This window comes from Syzygium oleosum, unplaced genomic scaffold (genome assembly GCF_021117445.2).
Source record: "Syzygium oleosum isolate NSW1041296 unplaced genomic scaffold, Sole_v2.1 Sole_v2.38, whole genome shotgun sequence".
NCBI classification, from domain to species: Eukaryota; Viridiplantae; Streptophyta; class Magnoliopsida; order Myrtales; family Myrtaceae; genus Syzygium; species Syzygium oleosum.
The window spans coordinates 2,197,578-2,220,319 of NW_026607522.1; the positions used below are offsets into that span (position 1 = coordinate 2,197,578).

General features: G+C 41.6%; 3 pseudogenes; 1 reads left to right on the forward strand and 2 right to left on the reverse strand.

Moving 5' to 3' along the window:
• Positions 1–619: 619 nt before the first annotated feature.
• On the forward strand, positions 620–15,009 carry LOC115692936 (probable aspartic proteinase GIP2; annotated as a pseudogene).
• Positions 15,010–17,573: 2,564 nt separating this feature from the next.
• Positions 17,574–19,213, reverse strand: LOC115666335 (probable aspartic proteinase GIP2; annotated as a pseudogene).
• Positions 19,214–20,254: 1,041 nt separating this feature from the next.
• Positions 20,255–21,598, reverse strand: LOC115666336 (probable aspartic proteinase GIP2; annotated as a pseudogene).
• Positions 21,599–22,742: the final 1,144 nt, after the last annotated feature.

Sequence of the window (22,742 nt, forward strand, 5' to 3'; positions counted from 1 at the left end):
TTTGTAAAAATCCGCGAGTTTTTAGCTTCAATTTTAACAGTACTTCAGTCTAATAAACTCCACAACTGCATCAATAATAATACTCTCCATGTAAGCTCAAAGAGCATGAGAAGCCCCTTGATTTAATAACAAAAAAATTTAATAAATAAATTGGAGAGGGATGTTGACACCTAAATTTCGGTTATCATATTTATCATAACCGATTTGTGGCGGCTTTAAGGTAAGTTTATATGTTTAAATTGAAACTCCAAGTTGCGAATGGCATGAGTTTGGGAGAATCGACGCTAGGCGATGGCATCATCTTTTCAATGTGTAACCATTTGTGTTCGCCTAGTACTTCGATAGCTTTCCCATGATGGAGGAACAATAAGTGGGAGAATAGGATCGGAAGAAAAAGCCGACACGGTGTACTCTGCTCCAAATATTGAAAAGTCAAAGTCAAGAATCCATCACCATCTCACTAATCAACACGTTATTGGCACACACAGGAAAATACTGAGAGCCAAATATAAAAAGTTCAGACCAAGATGCTATTTAACGAACTTCTGCTTCTCTTCCACCTAAAATCCACTCTCATATACATCTTCTGGTTTGCAATATCTCTCTCCAATTCTCATCCATGGCTTTCATTTCTTTCCACTTTCTTATACTTTGTTCGCTTATTCTATCAATCACATTCCCTATCACTTCAAAAGCCTCACTTAGGCCAAAGGCATTAGTCCTTCCAGTCACCAATGACTCCTTAATGCTTCAATACCTCACTACCCTACACCAAAGAACCCCCTAGTCCCGGTCAAGCTAACCCTCGACCTTGGCGGCAAGTTCCCCTGGGTTGACTATGACAAAGGCTAATGATCATCCTCCCACAGCCCAGTCCCGTGCCGCTCAGCCTAGTGCTCCCTTGTCGATTCCAAGATCTGCATCAGCTGGTCCACCGGGCCCTTGCCCGGATGCAACAAAAACACGTGTGCCCTCTCTCCAGACAACACTGTGACCTGCACCTCCACGGACAGCGAGGTGGCCCAGGATGTCGTGGCGGTGCGGTCCACTGACGGGTCAAGCCTAGGTCCAGTTGTCTCAATGCCCAAATTCCTCTTCACATGCGCAGCCACATTTATCCTTCAAGGCATGCCCAATGGGACACAGGGGATGGTAGGGTTAGGGAGGACTAGGATTTCGCTCCCCTCTCAATTCTCTGCTTCCTTCAGCTTTGATAGGAAGTTTTCCATTTGCTTGAGCTCATCCTCAAGCTCTAGTGGAGTGGCCTTCTTTGGCATTGGGCCCTACATGATGCTTCCTGGGATTGATGTCTCAAAGTCTCTCATCTACACTTCACTGGTCATCAACCCAGTGAGCACTGCATCGTCTTGCTTTGCAGGTGAGCCCTCGATAGAGTACTTCAGTGGGGGCAAGTCCATAAAAGTCAATCAAGCCTATGTCTACTCTTCCACGCTGACAGCTTACTGGCTGGATTTCACTAGATGATCGATCAAGAGATTACAAGTTTTGAGTGATATTCAGATAGATCACTCTATCTCTCTTTCAACAAGTCTCTCAAGATCATAATTTTTAGCTTAGGAAAGACAAGTAAAAGTTGGTCAGAGTTTGCTCAGACTTTGGAATGGATGATTCTGGATTTCGTCTCTCTCTTTCTGCTCTTTGACAGTTTGTCTCCTTTTATACTCCTCCGCTTCCAAACTATCCGTTAGACAGTCTTTAGAGGATCATCTTCCAATCTTTTTTTTTTTTGGGTCTAAATATGTGAATATCATTAATCAGATGAAGTACAAAAGCCTAGGAGAAACCCCTAGCATTTCAAAGAGACTAATTATGTGAGAAGATGGAGGAAGGAAGCCTCCATACAGTAGCCAATAAAATATTTTTTGGGAAGGTCTACACTGTTGGTAGAGTGACGCCCTACCTCCCATAACCTTTCGTATCCTAGCCAACAGAAGATGAGCCTCAATCGACTTGTTTTGAAACCGTCTGTGATTGCGTTCCATCCATATGCAGTAGATAGTCATTGAGAAAGATAGCTTGAGGAGTCTCGCCTAAAATTTTTTGCCCTTAGTGGCCATGATCATCCATTGAAGTTCTAAATTTCAACCTCCTGCAGAACGCCAAATTCCATTTTGCGCCAGAATACTGCACCATACATTGCTTGTCCAAGTGCACTAAAAGAATAAGTAGTTTCTGTCTTCTATACTAGTCATACAAAAATTACACTTAGTATCAATTGAAGACAACCATCGTTCTATGGTTACTACTGTCGGTAGCCTATCTTTACAAACAAGCCAGCCAATAAAATTATGCTTACTAATACCACTGGTCCAAATTAATTGAAACCATTCCACGGCCGGTCCCTCCTGTCTGAATTCCTTGTATATCTCTTTGCAGTAGTATATTTGGCTAGAGATAATAAGTGTTAGAGTAAGTCTTAGCTTGAGCATACATTGCCAACTCCAAGCCATACTGCCCTTTATGTCGAGTTGCATAATAGGAGTACCCTACATTTAATGTGATGAACCCAAGTACTCCATAGGGATGGGGACATATTTGTATAAGAAGGATTGTATAATAAGGATTGAGTAGCCGATGAGTGACAAAGTCTAAATCCCGCTGATTCTGATCGTCCATACAATTACAACTTTAGTTTTCATAAGCAGAGCTTCTCCATTTAGAAAAAAACTTGTTGTTGGGTTGATTGTCAATCAATTAACGATATCTCGCAATATTTATGTTCCTTGCAAAATAGCCTTGTAAGATCGAATAAATCAATACTTTCCATTTGTGAAACCTAAGCTAGATTACTAGCCGTTGCGTTCATTCTGAGTTGGCAATAGAGTCTGGATAAGGTCTAATTCTTGATTCGCCTTCAGAATTCAAGTCAGGTGGGTTGTCCTTTCATTTCCAATCATAGACTGAAATTCTTCAACTGCTATATACAAAGACTGAACTTTGTTTGTTCCTGTGTAGAACTTAGTCTTTTCCTTCTGATCATAGTAAAGTCTGAACATCCAGAAAGTGACTTATTGAACTTAGAAAAACTTCAAAAATATTTTGTTGACACCTAAATTTTGGCGATCCATTTAGGTACATATTGCATAGGAAAATTAGGAGTCGATCCCGACACCTAGCAAAAATATTCGTTAAATTGCATATAGATATTAGGAGCATTTCATTAATAGGCCCATATAGTTTGGATATTTACCGGACCGGCGGTGAATGGACTCGAGTGAACGGCTCTGAACTTAATGAAATTGGACTAAGCCCGCGTTCAAAAAAAAATTTCTTGGCCAAGCCCATGAACATTGTAAGAGCAGAAATTTTCATTGGAAAATGTCGAGTTGAAAAATATTAGTTTGGATATTATCGTGATTTAAATTGAACAAATTGATTTGATAATATCATATATTGCAATATCTTCTTTGAATCGAAGTAGGAAATAATTGCAAGCAAAAAAACCCTACACTTTACCTATAAATATTCATTAAGGGTTCACAAAAAGGAGGGGGGATACCACTTACATACTCGGCCACATCGTGAGACGCAAGAGCAAGGAGCGAGAGAGAGAGATATGGCTTTTGTTCTTTCTGCCTAAGGCTCAACTCACGAGGGTCAAGGTGGAGAGCAAAAGCTCTCCACGTTCTGCACTCATAGAGAAGCCAAAGGAGAAAACGCAAAAGGGGAGATAGTTTTTCGGTCATCTTCCATATGCGGTAAACCCCAAAGAGTGCTTTGGGGAGCCCGGACGGTCAAAGGTCAAAGAAAAATTGGTTCTTTCTCTCTTTCTCCTCCCTGGGCAAGCCGCGTCCTTTGCCCAAATTCCAGACGTTTTCTGCAGCTTTCCTCGACGCCCCCAGCCATCGTTCGACGCAGCAGGCATCCTGGACGCCTCAGAACAGTGAGCCCAGCGACGTTTATCAGATCGCGTTGCCGTTTTTCCTGCCTCGACGACGACGTGGTTATTCCCTGCTGTTGATCCGGCAACGCTCCCCAGTCGACAGTCCTTCTGCTGCACCACGACGATAACGCTCTCACCTGCAACGCCGAGTCCTTGCATCGCCGCTGTTCTGCACCGGTGCTACTCCACGGCGACCTATTGCACGCTCTTGGGCTCGCTTTGTCTCGCTGCATGTTGGCCACTTGATTACGTGACGACATTGCATTTTTTCGGTTGTCCGCTATCATCGTTTCTGTTTCGTAGGTTGGCTGAGCTCTAAGACGCATCTTGAACCAAGCATCCCAAACCGTGAGTCCTGCCTACTGCCTCTACGAGCAGCGTCACAAGTTGTAGTCCGAGAAGTCCACGCCGTAGGTTGTCCCTTTACGACCGAGCACTACCGTCGTGCATCGCTATCCACGTCCGAGAATCGCTACCGCTGCCGGTCCACTAGCCACCGTCCCGATCTGCAAGCCCGAGTTCGATCTGAGTTCAAATTTGGAATTATCCGCCAATTAGGTAAGATTATCCGAATATTTCTCTTAAATATTTAATTTCCTAGTTTTCGGGTGTTTGAATATTTCGTGAATATTTTGGTGGATAGCTAGATATCTTAGGGTAATTTTGTGATATCCGCAATATTTGAAAATACCCAAAATTAGGAATCATTCCTAATTTGGCAACGTATCTGAACGACTATCCGACCTTATCCCTAAGGTACGATACGCGGCGATACGGAAAATCGTTATCTTGTCCATAATCACTTGGATACGATAATAGATTTAATTTGCTTTCCAAATTTAAACAATCAACTTTCTCGTCGATATCTATAACCCTATAGATATGACCGTTAGCTTGATTTCTTTGCCTTATCTGAATTTGAAGAATCTTGCGGATTGCGTGGATTGTTTGAATGTGATTGGTATTTTTGTTTGATTGTTTTCCTTTTAAATAAAGAAAATCTTAAAAAATTGTTAGTTAGATTTAAATTAGAAATTGTTTTAATCTTAGTGGATTATTTAGGATATTTAATAATTTCGAATTTTAATAAAAATCCCAAAAAAAAGAATCACTTTAGGATAGATCAAATCATTTTCTCTAGGATAGATTGCATGTTAATTTGAGTAATTTTTAATTCCGAATTTCATTTGAAAATACCAAAAATAAATCATTTTTCCGTCATTAGAATTAGGTCACGTCGTCGCATGACATATAGTTTGCATGTTAGGCTGCATTAATCGCATGTTAATTTTTGCACGTCATTACATATAGGTTAGCTTTCATTTAAATAAGTGAAAATCCTAAAAAATATTGAGTGAACTACTTGTTAATTAGAAATCATATTAGGATTGTTGATGTGATTTTCTAGCTAACAACGCAGATGCTTACGTTGCTTCGAGGTAAGTAATTCTCCCGATCTTGCAATTTATTGATTATTGAGTGTTACTTTGGTGGTTTGCGCACCCGCATGATCACCTCACATGTTAGTGACTAAGTTAAAATGGATCCAGACCGCATGCATAAACATTTTTTGAAAAGTAAAGGTACCGAAAGGGCGTTAGATTAGATCTAGCGTAATCAAGTCCCCGAGCTTAGAATCTCTGGTTCGTAGGAATAAAACATATCTCCCTATGTTTTATTTAGGTTTCTAATCGACCTACCACAAATAGATTAGTGGCGACTCCAAGCATGAAAACTTTTGCATGTTAAAAACTTAAATCCTAAGTTGCGAATTGGTAGGGCTTGGGAGGGCTCGAGTTAGGCTTAGTCTTAACAATCCATTAGCCCGAGAGAAATTTTTGGTCGCGACAGCTTGGCGACTCCGCTGGGGAGTTGAGTTAAAACTCTTAGTGGACTTAGGCCAGTTTTTCTTTTCAAAAAATATTTTTTGCTTGATAGCGAGGATCCCCGGTACGTCCCTAACATTTTAGGTGTTAAATGTTTTTCGGCGGCCGGGAGGTATAAGGGGAGGCGTGATTGTTAACCCTTGTTTTGCGGGGAGGTGTTTGGATGTATGGTTTATTTTATGTACGAAGTTGTATGATATAACTTGTTGTGCATGCCTTGCATTTCACTACACCGCACACACTACCCGCTGCCGGACCTGGGCAGCACAGGTTTAGGATGGTACCGAGACAGTGGACACCCCGACCACACCCGCGTGGTATGGGTCGCCCTCCTTGGTCCCGAAAGTTTTTTCACGGTGTCATTGAGTTCCCACCACGGTTGCACCCTTTGCAACCCGGGTCGGCTCCTTGACTAAGCCGGAGTCAGGGGAACCTCGGCCTAACCACAACCATGACTGGTTTAGCCCGGTAATCCTCGCGTCTCCATTTTGTAAGCCAGAGTCTAGATAGAAATCGAACCTCACATTTCATGCGCGTGTCTATGTGATTGCCATGGTCCTACCGGGTAAAGTAAGTCTTCTGAACTCTCCTTTTTGCAATTTATTTAGTTATTGCATCTTTCGGGTCGGTCCATAATAGGTATAGGTCGGTTTTTAATTTGAAAGTAATAATCATTGAGTCCTTTTTTTTAAAACAAAAAAAAAAGAAGAAAAAAGAAAGCTCTTTTGGAGAATTATTTTCAATCTATGTCTTTATTTTCTTGGATGTGTCATAGGTCATTATTTCCTGAGAAATTTGCCATCATTTTCACAAGTACATGGAGTAATGAAAAATGTCACGAAAAATGGGAATAAAAAGGGACAATTAGATTGAGTCATGGACTGATCGTTTTGAGGACGTATACTTACCATGCTCTATTTTTTAATTAGGTTATTACGGACCGTCAACGTTCCCAATCCGTACTCGCTCAAGAGCAAGAATGATCGACCAAAATGAGCGTGGCTCGTGTTCTTTGTCCTTGAAACCGAAATGAAGCAAGTCCCTGAATGTGCTCGAGAATATCACCAAACAAGTTGCTTCCCTACGGACAAGCATTTCCACACTGTATGCGCACCCGCTCAACCGAGTGTAGAGATTGTACTGCCCGATGACTCTCCTCCCTGTTGAGTCAAAAGACAAGGGAAAAGCTGTTGCCATTGGCACTTCCTCGACCGAGAATGGTGCAACTTTAAGCGACAAAGCTCGTCCGATCATTACGGATGGGGGCGATGCATCTTCTAAGCCACCAAAGAGTGATGAGGCTGAGCGTATTGATAAGCTTGAAGAAAAATTCCGTCAAATGCAAGGCTTTGATGATCAATTCTCACGAGGTCTTGCTCACATTGTCAAGGTTCAAGTCCCTAAGAAGTTCAAGGCGCCTGAGTTTAATAAGTTCGATGGCCTTTCCTGTCCTAAGGTCCATTTACAATACTACACGACGAGGATGGCGCCGTATGCTGATAATGTGCCACTCATGATCCACACTTTCCAAGATAGCTTAACCGGACCCCCCTTACAATGGTTCGTTTTGAAAAAGATTCATTCGCTCAAGACATGGGAGGATTTGTCTGATGCTTTCATTCGTCAATACAAATTCAATATTGACGTGGCCCCGTCACGTGAGGATTTGATTCGCACTGAGAAGAAAAAGACCGAGACCTTCAAGGCCTATGCTACTAGGTGGAGAGCTCTAGCTGTGCAAATTACCCCCGAGTTGACTGAGAAGGAGATGCTTGATACCTTCATGAAGACTTTACCGTTCGAGTTTCGTAATCGAATGTTGGGTTCTAATTTCAATTCTTTAGCTGAGTTGATACCAGTGGGAGAACGCATTGAGATCGCTCTGCGCGATGGTTGGGCCACTGAGCAGGCTACCTCTGCTAAGAAGTTCACCCTCAAGAAGGATAAGGAACCGACACCTGAAGTGAATGTAGCTTACTCTCAACAAAGCCGTGACACTGCCTCGACAATACAGTCTGTTGGCAAACAACAAGGTGGACGCCAATTCACTAGTCGGCAACAAGGTACTAAAAGGAACTTCACGCCTCTGCCCGGGCCGTTATCCAAAGTTCTCGCTCTGTTCTCCAAAAAGAAAATTTTGCTTTCAAGTGAGCCGAAACGCCCGAACCCCGAGCGGTTCTCTAGTTATGACTCCTCTAAGAAGTGTGAGTATCATATGGGGGAGGTCGGTCATTCTACTGATGATTGTTACGTACTGAAGCATAGAATTCAAGACCTCTTGGACACAAAGGCATTCTCTTTCCGCAGTGATCAACCAAATGTCCAGCGGAACCCTCTACCCAACCATGCTGGAAGCACGGATGCTGTTATTGAGTAGAGAAATTTCTGTTTTTATACTCCTCTGCGAAGGAGTCTTTCATGCTTTCTAGGATTTCAAGTATTTTCTAGGATTTCCTGCTTTCTAGGATTTCAATTCATGTTTATGTTTTGATTCGTAGGGCATTGATTATTTGCATTTCCCTTCCAATAATGTAATTCATTTGATTCTATTCAATGAAATTACAAGTTTGTTTTCATTTTGAGGACATGTTAAAGTATATTAAACTAGCCCGGTGATGATATCCAACCATGAAAAGAAAATATCATCCAAGGAGAAATTCTGAGGGCTGGGTTTTCTCATGCTCCCTCCAAAAAAAAGACTTTCCGAAAATAAAAAGCATTTCATTGTTTTTATAAAAAAAAAAAAACCTTTTTCCAAATCATGCATCAAATAAACCCTGTTTGTTCGTCTGACTCATTTACTTCATGTCTCAGAGCATAATACTCTAGCTTGTTGTGATAAGAAAATGACACATCCAGTTCAATGATGATGAACCCATTGGTCCAATTGAGAGCTAACAAAGCCTTCGAAGGAAAGTGAGCTTGCAAAGACTTATCTGGGGGCAATGAATCATAACTTGATTTGGTTTGGTGCTATATCTGGAAAGCCAGAAAAGGAGATGACAAATCGGGGGCATGACAGACTCCTGTAGCGGCCATTGAGATAATTCCTTGGACAATCGAAATTTACTAAGTCTCATTTTGCGTTACATAGAATCCTATTCATGCACGTTCTCTTGTGCAGGGGCAAAAGCAACGATGGAGCATTCATGTGTCCATTCCTTCTAAATAGGGGCAATCAAAGGGCTCCCATTCCAAAAATGTCTCTCTGTGTTGATGTTCTCACACTTTTTGCAGGAACCATTTATTTTGAATGCTCAATGCCATATTTTTCATGCTTATGATGAGATTTTTTAGTATGATAAATATGTTCGGAAGTTGCAAACTTTTTGTGCTTGAACTTGATAAGCTTGTGAAATGATCATATCTTTCAAGGAAAAGAAATTTTGCTTGGTAAGTTTACCTATTTGACTCATCAATTTTATGTTGAAATTTGTCAAGATGGACAATTCAATGAATGATGTGGAATTGCTTGAGTATGCTAAATGAGATATGTTGGGATGATGAAAGGCAAGCCACATCTTATACACCTTCCCCTATTCATACACTTGTGGGATGAGTGGAAAAATTGCATGTTCATAAGGTAAAGGGTTATCTCGCGAAAGGTACGACTACCGAAATGACGAGAGGCGGTTCATTTCTCTATCCCAAATACTACAAGTTATCCATTGTTTCACCACTTTGAGCCCAAACACTTGGAGAAGTTTTTTCAAATTACCCCTGTCAAGAACCACCCCACATCGGGGTAAACTGGAGGTAAGTCGACATCGTAAGGTAAGAAAAATGGATAGAAATTTTCTTACTCACACTTGCATCAATCTTCAAGTGTTGCTATTGCAAATGAACTCAAACATTAATTCAAGTGCCTTAGAATGATGAAGAGCGGTTCTTTCTCTATCCTACACACTTTATCCATTGCTTAGCCCACTTGAGCCTGCAATTTCATTTCATAAAAATCCAGTTGGTGATCATCCCCCACACTGGGGCAAGGTAAAAGCCATCATTGTCCATGCAACATATCCGGAGCGCCAATAGAAGACGAAGACCCTGAGAGTCCAAATGTTAGTCATTCGGTCAAAATAAGCCAAAGTGTGGTTGGCTAATGTATGCATTGTAGACAGTGTGTGTCAAAAGTTTAAAAAAAAAAAATGAAAGCTAAGGGGCATAAAAAAGCAGTGTGCCAGGTAAAAGCAAGGCCATGCCCATGAAAAAAGAAAAGTCGAAAAAAAAAGGGAAGAACTTTAGAGAAAAAATGTCAAGATATGACATGTCAAAGTCATGAATCCCAGTGGATCAGTGGTCTTACAAGTCTCGAAGGAATCAAGTGGTGAACTCAAGACTGATAGTACATCTATCAAGAAGACAATTCTTCAAGGCAAAGAAGAAAACCGGTGATTATGCCTAGATGATCACCAACTCTCACCCTTATACACATTTCTTAGCCTGATATATACTTTCGTTTCTTGAACCATGAACCTAGCCTACGTTACGTCCCTTGCAAAGTCTCTTCGGATTAGGGCACTTGAATTAACGTAGAATTCAGATGTTTATAAGCTTAGCTCGAAGAAGTGCGAGCAAGTCTATTTTTATCTCATTTTGCAGGGTTCTTGACTTGTAAACCCGAAGATGATTGCAGAGTATTTTCTTTCAATAGCCCCGACTCGAAGAGTCTCCTTTGTTAAGCCATTGACCAAACCGACACCACGTTCCTGACAAAGACCTCTCAGATTGGTAAGGTTGTACCGCTTGCGAGAATACTCGGACCCTTATCAACATGATGATGGTGAGATGGAGTGATTCTCATAAAATAGCCCTTCTGAATGAGAGTGAGTGAAAGCCCTTTTTAACTGAAAGTCTCTCATTTAGCATTCTTAAGAAATCCACGTTATAAGTGAAAATTGTCTTAATGATAATTCTCCCTAGTGGAAATTTGGTTATGCAAATATGGTAAAACCATCATGCATAAACCTCAATTGAATTAATGAATTTTGAAATGTGTGTTCTAGAGTAGCCGTGATTGCTAATCTCTTTTATGAATGAATATGTGTTTTTGCTCTAGTCATGTCCGACAGGTAATGTTTCCTCGAAGACTGAAGAGTTCCTGACGCTTGAGTTGCTATCTGAAGCTTCGAATTTGTTTAAATATTTTTCAACATTCAAATATCCGATTGAAGTTTCGGTTATCATTTCCGAAAATCCGAAGGGAATTTTCGATTCTATTAATCATATCGATTGCGGTTTGAGATATCTTTTCGAAGATCCGAAGGGAATCATCGAACCCATTCAAATACCCGATTGAAGTTTCGGTATTATTTCCGAAAATCCAAAGGGAGTTTTCGATCCTATTAATCATATCTGATTGCAGTTTCAGATATCTTCTCGAAGATCCGAAGGGAATCATCGAGCCCATTCAAGTATCTGATTGAAGTTTCAGATATCATTTCCGAAAATCCGAAGGGAGTTTTCGATCCTATTAATCATATCTGATTGCAGTTTCAGATATCTTCTCAAAGATCCGAAGGGAATCATCGAGCGCATTCAAGTATCTGATTGAAGTTTCAGGAATTTTTCTTGAAAGTCCGAAGGGAATTATTCGATACCTTTCATCGAAAATCCGAAGGGAATTTTCGAGCCCATCTCATCTCAAGCATCTTCTCTGAAAATCCGAAGGGAATTTTCGAGCTTTCAAATACTATTGGGAATTCCAGATACTTGGCGGGTTTCGAAAGCTGATCCATACCCCAATTTTGCTTTTCCAAATCTTCAGGTAAGTAAATGCAGGTATGTTTTCTATTTTTGCATTTGCATTTTCATATCATATTAGAAAATGGGTGTGGGCTCATTGAGATCCCATTTACTCGACAAAAAGATTAATTTTTCTCATTGCATTTGCATAGTCAAATTTTAGGTATCATTTTATCTTTGAATGAAACCTCTTCGAGCTCCCCCTTCAAAGAGGGGCAGCTGTTGACACCTAAATTTTGGCGATCCATTTAGGTACATATTGCATAGGAAAATTAGGAGTCGATCCCGACACCTAGCAAAAATATTCGTTAAATTGCATATAGATATTAGGAGCATTTCATTAATAGGCCCATATAGTTTGGATATTTACCGGACCGGCGGTGAATGGACTCGAGTGAACGGCTCTGAACTTAATGAAATTGGACTAAGCCCGCGTTCAAAAAAAAATTTCTTGGCCAAGCCCATGAACATTGTAAGAGCAGAAATTTTCATTGGAAAATGTCGAGTTGAAAAATATTAGTTTGGATATTATCGTGATTTAAATTGAACAAATTGATTTGATAATATCATATATTGCAATATCTTCTTTGAATCGAAGTAGGAAATAATTGCAAGCAAAAAAACCCTACACTTTACCTATAAATATTCATTAAGGGTTCACAAAAAGGAGGGGGGATACCACTTACATACTCGGCCACATCGTGAGACGCAAGAGCAAGGAGCGAGAGAGAGAGATATGGCTTTTGTTCTTTCTGCCTAAGGCTCAACTCACGAGGGTCAAGGTGGAGAGCAAAAGCTCTCCACGTTCTGCACTCATAGAGAAGCCAAAGGAGAAAACGCAAAAGGGGAGATAGTTTCTGGTCATCTTCCATATGCAGTAAACCCCAAAGAGTGCTTTCGGGGGAGCCCAGACGGTCAAAGGTCAAAGAAAAATTGGTTCTTTCTCTCTTTCTCCTCCCTGGGCAAGCCGCGTCCTTTGCCCAAATTCCAGACGTTTTCTGCAGCTTTCCTCGACGCCCCCAGCCATCGTTCGACGCAGCGGGCATCCCGGACGCCTCGGAGCAGTGAGCCCGCGACGTTTATCGAGATCGCGTTGCCGTTTTCCGCCTCGACGACGACGTGGTTATTCCCGCCGTTGATCCGGCAACGCTCCCGGTCGAGCGATCCTTCCGCTGCACCACGACGATAACGCTCTCACCCGCAACGCCGAGTCCTTGCATCGCCGCCGTGCAGGTGCTACTCCACGGCGACCTATTGCCGCTCTTGGGCTCGCTTTGTCTCGCCGCATGTTGGCCACTTGATTACGTGACGACATTGCATTTTTTCGGTTGTCCGCTATCATCGTTTCGTTTCGTAGGTTGGCCGAGCTCTAAGACGCATCTTGAACCAAGCATCCCAAACCGTGAGTCCCGCCTACGCCTCTACGAGCGGCGTCACAAGTTGTAGTCCGAGAAGTCCACGCCGTAGGTTGTCCCTTTACGACCGAGCACTACCGTCGTGCATCGCTATCCACGTCCGAGAATCGCTACGCTGCCGGTCCACTAGCCACCGTCCCGATCTCGCAAGCCCGAGTTCGATCTCGAGTTCAAATTTGGAATTATCCGCCAATTAGGTAAGATTATCCGAATATTTCTCTTAAATATTTAATTTCCTAGTTTTCGGGTGTTTGAATATTTCGTGAATATTTTGGTGGATAGCTAGATATCTTAGGGTAATTTTGTGATATCCGCAATATTTGAAAATACCCAAAATTAGGAATCATTCCTAATTTGGCAACGTATCTGAACGACTATCCGACCTTATCCCTAAGGTACGATACGCGGCGATACGGAAAATCGTTATCTTGTCCATAATCACTTGGATACGATAATAGATTTAATTTGCTTTCCAAATTTAAACAATCAACTTTCTGTCGATATCTATAACCCTATAGATATGACCGTTAGCTTGATTTCTTTGCCTTATCTGAATTTGAAGAATCTTGCGGATTGCGTGGATTGTTTGAATGTGATTGGTATTTTTGTTTGATTGTTTTCCTTTTAAATAAAGAAAATCTTAAAAAATTGTTAGTTAGATTTAAATTAGAAATTGTTTTAATCTTAGTGGATTATTTAGGATATTTAATAATTTCGAATTTTAATAAAAATCCCAAAAAAAAGAATCACTTTAGGATAGATCAAATCATTTTCTCTAGGATAGATTGCATGTTAATTTGAGTAATTTTTAATTCCGAATTTCATTTGAAAATACCAAAAATAAATCATTTTTCCGTCATTAGAATTAGGTCACGTCGTCGCATGACATATAGTTTGCATGTTAGGCTGCATTAATCGCATGTTAATTTTTGCACGTCATTACATATAGGTTAGCTTTCATTTAAATAAGTGAAAATCCTAAAAAAATATTGAGTGAACTACTTGTTAATTAGAAATCATATTAGGATTGTTGATGTGATTTTCTAGCTAACAACGCAGATGCTTACGTTGCTTCGAGGTAAGTAATTCTCCCGATCTTGCAATTTATTGATTATTGAGTGTTACTTTGGTGGTTTGCGCACCCGCATGATCACCTCACATGTTAGTGACTAAGTTAAAATGGATCCAGACCGCATGCATAAACATTTTTTGAAAAGTAAAGGTACCGAAAGGGCGTTAGATTAGATCTAGCGTAATCAAGTCCCCGAGCTTAGAATCTCTGGTTCGTAGGAATAAAACATATCTCCCTATGTTTTATTTAGGTTTCTAATCGACCTACCACAAATAGATTAGTGGCGACTCCAAGCATGAAAACTTTTGCATGTTAAAAACTTAAATCCTAAGTTGCGAATTGGTAGGGCTTGGGAGGGCTCGAGTTAGGCTTAGTCTTAACAATCCATTAGCCCGAGAGAAATTTTTGGTCGCGACATATTTGTTAGAATTACAATATCTCTTGGACAGTTTTGTCAACTTCAAAATATGTTATGAGGTTTTCTCAACAGAAACAAGTCCCCTTAAACGCATCCCTCTTGAGCATCGACAAAGAAGGCAACGGGGGCACCAAGATCAGCACTGTGAACCCGAACACCGTGATGCAGACCTCAATCTACAAGGCTGTGGTCAGGACTTTCATGAAGGAGCTCTCACAACTCCTGAGGGTCGCGCCGGTGAAGCCCTTTGGGGCATGCTTCGATTCGAGTAGCTTCGCGAGCACGAGGGTTGGGCCAGGCGTGCCGCAGATCGACCAGGTGCTGCAAAGCAGCAGTGTCATTTGGACGATGTTCGGGGCTAATTCAATGGTGCAAGCGAAGGAGGGTGTGTTGTGCTTGGGTTTGTGGATGGAGGGTTGAGTCCAAGGACGTCAATAGTGATCGGAGGGCATCAATTGGAGGACAACTTGCTGCAGTTTGATCTGGGCAATCCAAGGCTTGGGTTCAGCTCTTCCCTCCTGTTCAGGCAAACCACCTGCTCACACTTCAACTTCACAACTAAAGCTTAGCGGGATGCCACCATGAAGGTTCCTTTTTTTTTTTTAACTAATAAAGGGCAAGATATATTGGCCTGAGTTGTGGGTTAATTTTCTTTTGATCCATGAGAGAAAGGCTATATTATATGATTATTGGTTGATATGAGATCTGGCATTCGCAATTATGCAGCCACTGATACGCTTGAGAGCATATGCGGAGATTCGTTTAAAGCTGTCATTCTCATGATAGTGGCATATGCTGCATGAGCTTTTTATCCCCTAGTGTCCACTAATTCAATTTAGTGAATCAAAGACTGGATCATTCAAGCTCGAACCCGGATGCGGTTTTAGTGCTCTCTTCATGTTCTTACTTTTACTTACAATGAAGTCTTCACAAAATGACTTAAATCACGAAACCACGATCTCTCCCGTAAGTACATTATTCTAGATGAAGAAGAGCGTACAATAGTCATAGACTGGCTTGGACTTATTCAATGACCTAGCAGTCCACTTAAAATGAGTACAAAACAATAATCATATCTTGTATTATAAGAGTGAAGATGCTCTGAAGTTTGGACCGACCTCCGCAAAAGGCACATACAGTACATCCTTTATATGAAGAATATGGGTAACGTGCCATAATCTTTGTCCTATTATATAACCTTCTTTGGAAAGGAATCCACGTATCAATCTTTTCTGGACATGGGTATCAATTAAAGACTTTCGGTCAACTTGAATTGGTTAAGATATTAATCAATTAATTAAAAAAATTTGGTCAAAATAATTAAGTACCTTTAACGTCCTTTAGGACAAAGAATTATGCAATCTATTGCGATGCTGACAGATAATTCCAATGAATGTCCGTAATTTATACCTGGCACTCTCAGACGAAACAAAAAACTACGTGAATGTGTAAGAAGTTACGGAGAGATTAAGGAAAAATTACATTAGTACTTTTGATTCAGACAATGGACATGATTTATTGCAATTTAGAGTAAATCTACCTCGGCAGATATTTGACGTATGGGATGACATCATATTTCGATGTGGCAAGGTTGAGGACACATAAATTAATTATAATAATTACCCCGTGACAATGTCGATGTCCAAAAAGTCCATACCATCTTGCCTCTATATGGCTCCTAGCACTTAGATCCTTTTATCTCCTGTGAGTTGACGCCGCATACCTCCTCAATTTGACTCTTTTTGCGAAGTAAATGTACTTTGGGACGCTTTTATGGCTTCGCCATGTGGCCTTTATCCCCCAAATAGTGGCATCCTCTCAACATGAGAAAATCTCGAAATCAAAAAAAGAAGATGATACAAAAAAAAAAGGTTAAAATTGACCCCAAAATGCATTTAAATGAAACTACCACAATACTAACAGTTAAAATTGGTTCCAAAATGCAATATACTCTAGCTGTTACAGTATGAATATTTGTCCCTTAATGATATGAATACTAGACTACATCGTCTATGAGCTGATATGTGAAGACATATCGAAAGTCTGCGTAATTGTTGTTTCTTGGATACTCAGGCTTTTTCAAGAATGCGAAGCTCTACTTGATTTAGGTCATCAAGACCCCAACAATCTTTTACTTGAGATCAAGACTCATTACGTCTGTTAGATATAATATATAATTTAGGTTTACTGTTCATTCTTTCCCTATATAAAGGGACTTGGCTTTGTAGTTCTATTTTATTCAAGCAAGTAATATACACAAAATTCTCTCAACTCAACTTGGTATCAGATAGAATGTCACTTCATCCGCTCTCATGTTCTTCGTGGCACTCTACGACTTGTCTTTACTTCATCAGCTGATCAGATTGCCGATATCTTCACAAAGACACATCCACCTGGGCGCTTCCTAGATATTCTCTCCAAACTCCAGTTGACTTGTTTCAACTCACCTTGAGTTTGCGGGGGAATGTTAGATATAATATATAATTTAGGTTTACTGTTTATTACTGTTCATTCTTTCCCTATATAAAGGGACTTGGCTTTGTAGTTCTATTTTATTCAAGCAAGTAATATACACAAAATTCTCTTAACTCAACTACGTCCCATTGGATATTATGTCATCAAGATTCAAATCGTGTTCGAGAGAAGAAAGATTTAAAAGGATTTACGATTCAATGTTGTAATCAGTGATTGTATTCCATTTTGAAACTTATACAATTCGATATACATTTTCTTTAGTTCGGAATTCTTGTGTGCAAAATGACACGTGTCCAATCGTGGTGCAAGCTCAGGTCTTTCTCTCTCGGTTCATTGCATTAATGTTTTTAAAGATGTTAAGGGTCGTCCACTAGGCTGGAGTAGCATTTTCGGAGAAACCGATGTAAATTTGGATACCATGTTGATGCTGCATATGTAATGTTATAAAAAAACTTTTCGTTAAGCTAAAGGAAGGACCATAATCCACATTTTTTATTTCAATAATCAAAGATAATCCATTATGCTCCATGTGCAATGTCGCCGCTAAACTTTTATTTCGATAATCAAGGATTTACAGGATGAGAAACCGAGTACAAGGATACCAGTAAACGGTGAAACACAAGCACGACGATGGAATGCTAGTAAAGTCTCCACTTCTTTAAACAGGAGAAGTAAAGTTGAAGTTGGCACAGGTGGTTTGCATGAACAAGAGCGAGGAGGTGAATCCCAACCTCCGTTTCACGAGATCGAATTGCAAGAGATTGTCCTCCAATTGGTGCCCTCCGATGACCACAGAAGTTCTCGGGTTCAAGCCGCTGTCAACAAACCCCAAGCACAACACGTCGTTTTTCACTTGCACCATGGAATTGGCTCCGAAGATCGTCCAAGACACGCTCTTATCATGCAACACCAGATCGATGGCGGGCACGGGCGGTCCGACTTTTGTACTACCCAGGTTCTTGGAGCTTATGCAGTACTGGAAAGGCTTAACACTAGGGACCTTAGTCATGCCCTTGGTTTCTTCCGCAAACACTTCGAGGACAACCTTGAAGATCGACCTCTCCATCATTGTGTATGGATTAACAGTGCTGATCTTCGTTCCCCCATTGCCTTCCTTGTCGATGTTCAATAGTGAAGCGTTGAGCGGGACCGCTCGCCTATTGATCTTGATGGAGGTAAGACGGATGAAGTAGTCTGTCGAAGGGTTGTCCTCAGAGTACTCTCCCGCCGTGCCTTTTGGGTTGAGTATTAGGGGAGTGTACATGAGGTACTCAGAGACCTCTTTCTCAAATTGGAATTGGTATGGTCCGTCGCCAAAGATGATGACTCCATTTGATTGCGAGGAGGAGCTCAAGCACATGGCAAAGATACGTTGGAATTTGAAAGCCGAAGCAAACAGCGAGGGGAGCGAAACTAGCGATCTTCCAAGCCCGGCAATCCCCTGAGCAAAACATTGTTAAGTCCGTGTTAGCATATACCTTAGCCATGACATCAATCAACATAGACTATATAATGTACTTCTTTTATCTGATGGAACAAGTAATTTCTTTTAATGATATATATGGATCATGTCATTTTCGAACAAAATGTGATCGTGCCATGTTTCCCGTGTGGATACAATTTATTAAACAGACATTACGACCTTGGTGATCATGTGCGGTCCACATCCGGCCATCACTATCCTAACATGTGATTGAGACGGTCCAAGTCGGACTGAATCTTAGGCAAGTACTTCAACCGCCATATGGCCTGTTCACCGCTGTGTCATACCTTAGCCCCACTAGAGAGGCCTTTGAGAAGCGAATGAGACTGCAAGTGAAGACCAACCCCGGGATGGAAACCGCGGGCCCGGAGCTTCTCCCATCGGTGGACTGAACCAACACAGCATCAGCCACCATCACGCCGCTATCGGTGGTGTCGATGAGTGGGTTGTAAAGTAAGTGGTAGCATGTGTTGTTGTTGCATCCCGGTCCAGGCGGAGAGGGGCATACAAGTAGACAAGCCCCCGCTCGCGAGATCTTACAGATTTTGGAGTCGCATGGGATGGGCCTATAAGAAGAGGAGACATAACCTTTCTCACAATCCACCCACATGAACTGGCCTCCAACATCAATGGTCAGCTTAGTGGGCACAAGAGGGGTTCTCTGCTTGATTTGGGTGGTGTACTGGAGTAATGAGGAGTCCTTAATTAGTCACAGGAAGAAGGAAGGCTTTGGGTTGAAAGGTTTTGGAATGTGTTTGTGAACTTGTGAGGAAGAGGAAAAATGAAAGGAAGAGCAAATTACTGGAAGAAGCCATGGATGCAAAGTGGAATGAAGATGGATTTTATGGTTTGGATTGGTGGGTCTCTTTTATAGGAGTTTGAATATTTTTTGGGACATGTGCTTTTGAATCTCACGAAGGTCAATTGTGTAGGAGTAAAGAAAGCATCGTCTTGTGTGAGATGTATTGGGACTAGACATCCCATAGTCATATCTTGCGATTTTAGGCATAGGGACGACTGATAGAGTGCAATTTGTTTGACTTTGATTCTCTGGAATCCGTGCAATTGAGACGTGGACAACTAGCTTTGTGTCGGTTTTTATACGATTGCTCACGTGATTGATGTAATTGTTGAGACTAGTAATAGAAGATAGAAGAATAAATCTTTCGTTTATGTGTTAATTCATATCATATATATTCACCACCTTATTTATGACTACCGTGTCGCAATTGTGGGATGGGTTCGGTAGTACACTAATGTCACATTGCCGAGATGTAGCACCGGACGCCCATTGAGCAAGGCTGGCCCGACTTTGCATAGGCCATCAATCGCTACACAGGGCCAATCAATTCCTGCGCCGGCTGGCCCAACCCTTCCATGGAAATCATTCGAAGGGCCAGCCTAGCCCTTCAAAGTAATGGGCTAACTATTTGAAGCGATTTCGTGACCTTTTAAAGAGCACATACACTCATTTGAAGAGCCGATCTAGACGGGTTACCCTTAACTTAGTTTCTCTATAAATAAAGAGTTCATTTGCTCGTTTTCGACAAGGTTAATCATTCCAAAACTCTCTCCTCAATTATATTCTCTTGAAGTCTCGGTGCTAATCATTTTGATCTTATATTGTAAAGAAATTCAGGTGAGGTTCAAGGTTGGAGATTCCGGTGATCCTAGAAGGGTACAGATCAAAGAAAATTCACAAGGCCACAAATAAGGGTTCCAAACCTCCTAAATAAAATTAATACCGTTATAATGCCATAGTTAGGCTAGAACTATTAGATAAATAAGTTGTTCAAACTCTGCAAAAACCATCATGCAATTTAGATAGAAAGCGCAGCAAACAACCAGATTCAGAATCACGCGCTTGAAGTGAAGTTGAAGTTGGAACAGGTAGTTTGCTTGAAAAGAAGAGAGAAGCTAAATCCAAGCCTTGCCTTCTCCAAGTCAATCTGAACAAGATTATCCTCCAATTGATATCCACCAATCACAATGGACGTTCTCGGGTTCGAACCGCCATCGACGAAACCCAATCATATGACATCTTCCTTCACTTGCACCATCGAATTCGCACCAAGGGTCCTCCAATAAACGCTGCTGCTGTGCATCACCAGATCAATAATCAGCACCACCGGTCCCACTCTAGTGTACGGTGTGTTGTTGGTGCTAAAACAGTACTTGAATGGCTTAACGGACGAGACCTCAGTCAAGCTCTTGGCTTCTTGTCTGAACACCTTCGTGAAGGCCTCGAAGATTGACGTTTCCATCACCGTGTACGGATTGACGGTGCTGATCTTCGTCCCTCCATTGTCGTCAGTGATGTTCAGAAATGTCGGATTCAGCAGGACTGCTTTTCCATTGATCTTGATGGAGGTGAGGTTTATGAAATAGTCGGTTGACGGGTTACCCTCAAAATAAGATCCTGCGGTGCTTACCGGGTTGAGGATTAATGGGGTGTACATGAGTGACTTAGAGACCTCGACGTTAGGGAGCAACTCATAAGGGCTGTCGCCGAAGAATATGACACCATTGGAGCTTGATGAATCGCTCAAGTACATGGCAAATTTTTTTGGAATGTTAAAAGCGGAAGCAAATTGGACAGGGAGTGACACTTCAGATCGTCCGAGCCCAGCTGTTCCCTGGAATGCAAAGAGGTATCAATAAGTTATGGCCCATCTATTTGTACGTACTTCCATATGTACTGGTTAGTAGTGCTGGTGATCAAGAACCTTTTTCCAATATGTTCGAATTTGCACACCGATGTGGGGGTTAAAAATTGCAAAAGAGACTATTCCTTTGTTCTTGGCTATATTGAAATTGGCCGGATAAATTTACTTTTAAAGCACAGATAGCTAAGAACAAACAAATAAATAAAAGCACAGATAGCTTTATAAATACTTATAGAGTGGTAATCAGTATTTCAACCAGCATTTCATGTCTAACAAATCATGAGATTTTTCATGTTGTGTTCCCTTGTGTCCAAACCATATTAATCATACGAAACTCACCAGAGCACCAGCGGAGAGGCCTTCGAGCATCCAAGCGGAACCACACATGAAGACTACCCCCGGCACCGCGACCGCCTTCCCGACTGTCTTCCCATCAGTGGACTGGATGACGGCAGTGTCGTAGGCCATCTCACCGCCGCCGCCAGAGTTGCTAAACGGATTATTGGGCAAGTGGCTGCAGGTGTTGTTGTTGCACCTTGAACTGTATCGACTACCGTCAGCTGAATCAAGTGACGATTAAGAATAAGTATCCCCTCCTAAGGATAGACGACCTGTTCGACCAGTTGCAGGGAGCCTCGGTATTTTCTAAGATCGACCTAAGGACAGGGTATCATCAGTTAAGGATCCAAAAGGAGGATATCCCAAAGACGGCATTCAGGACGAGGTACGGACACTATGAATTCACGGTGATGCCGTTTGGACTGACGAATGCCCCTGCTGCTTTCATGGACTTAATGAACCGGGTATTCAAAGAGTTCTTGGACCAGTTCGTCATTGTCTTCATCGATGATATTCTAGTGTATTCAAAGAGCTCCGAGGAACATGAGGTACATCTGGAAAGAGTTTTACGGACGCTAAGAGAGCACGCATTGTATGCTAAGTTTAGCAAGTGCGAATTTTGGCTGAATCGAGTTGCATTTCTTGGGCATATAATTTCCGGAGAAGGAATCTCCGTGGATCCGGCAAAGATTGAAGCAGTAATGGATTGGCCGAGACCGACGACAGTTACTGAGGTTCGGAGTTTCTTAGGACTGGCGGGATATTATCGGCGATTTGTGGAAGGATTCTCAGCGATAGCCACTCCGCTGACGAAGCTGCTTAAGAAGGAAACGAGGTTTGAATGGACGGAAAAGTGCGAAGAGAGTTTTCAGGAACTGAAGCAGAGATTGACGATGGCGCCAGTGTTGACGATTCCTTCAGGATTGGGCGGGTATGAGATCTATAGCGATGCTTCGCTCAAAGGATTGGGATGTGTGCTAATGCAAAATGGAAGGGTGGTTGCTTATGCATCGAGACAGTTAAGGCCTCATGAGATGAACGACCCGACCCACGACTTGGAACTGGCAGCAATTATTTTCGCACTCAAGATCTGGAGGCACTACTTATGTGGAGAAAGGTTTCAGATCTACACGGACCATCAGAGCCTCAAGTATTTGTTTTCGCAGAAAGAATTGAACATGAGACAGAGACGTTGGATGGAATTATTGAAGGACTATGACTGTGACATATTGTATCATCCCGGGAAGGCCAACCGGGTAGCGGATGCCTTGAGCAGGAAATCGAGCATCGCGCATTTGCTGGTCAAAGAGTGGATTTTATTGGAAGGAGCGCGGGACTC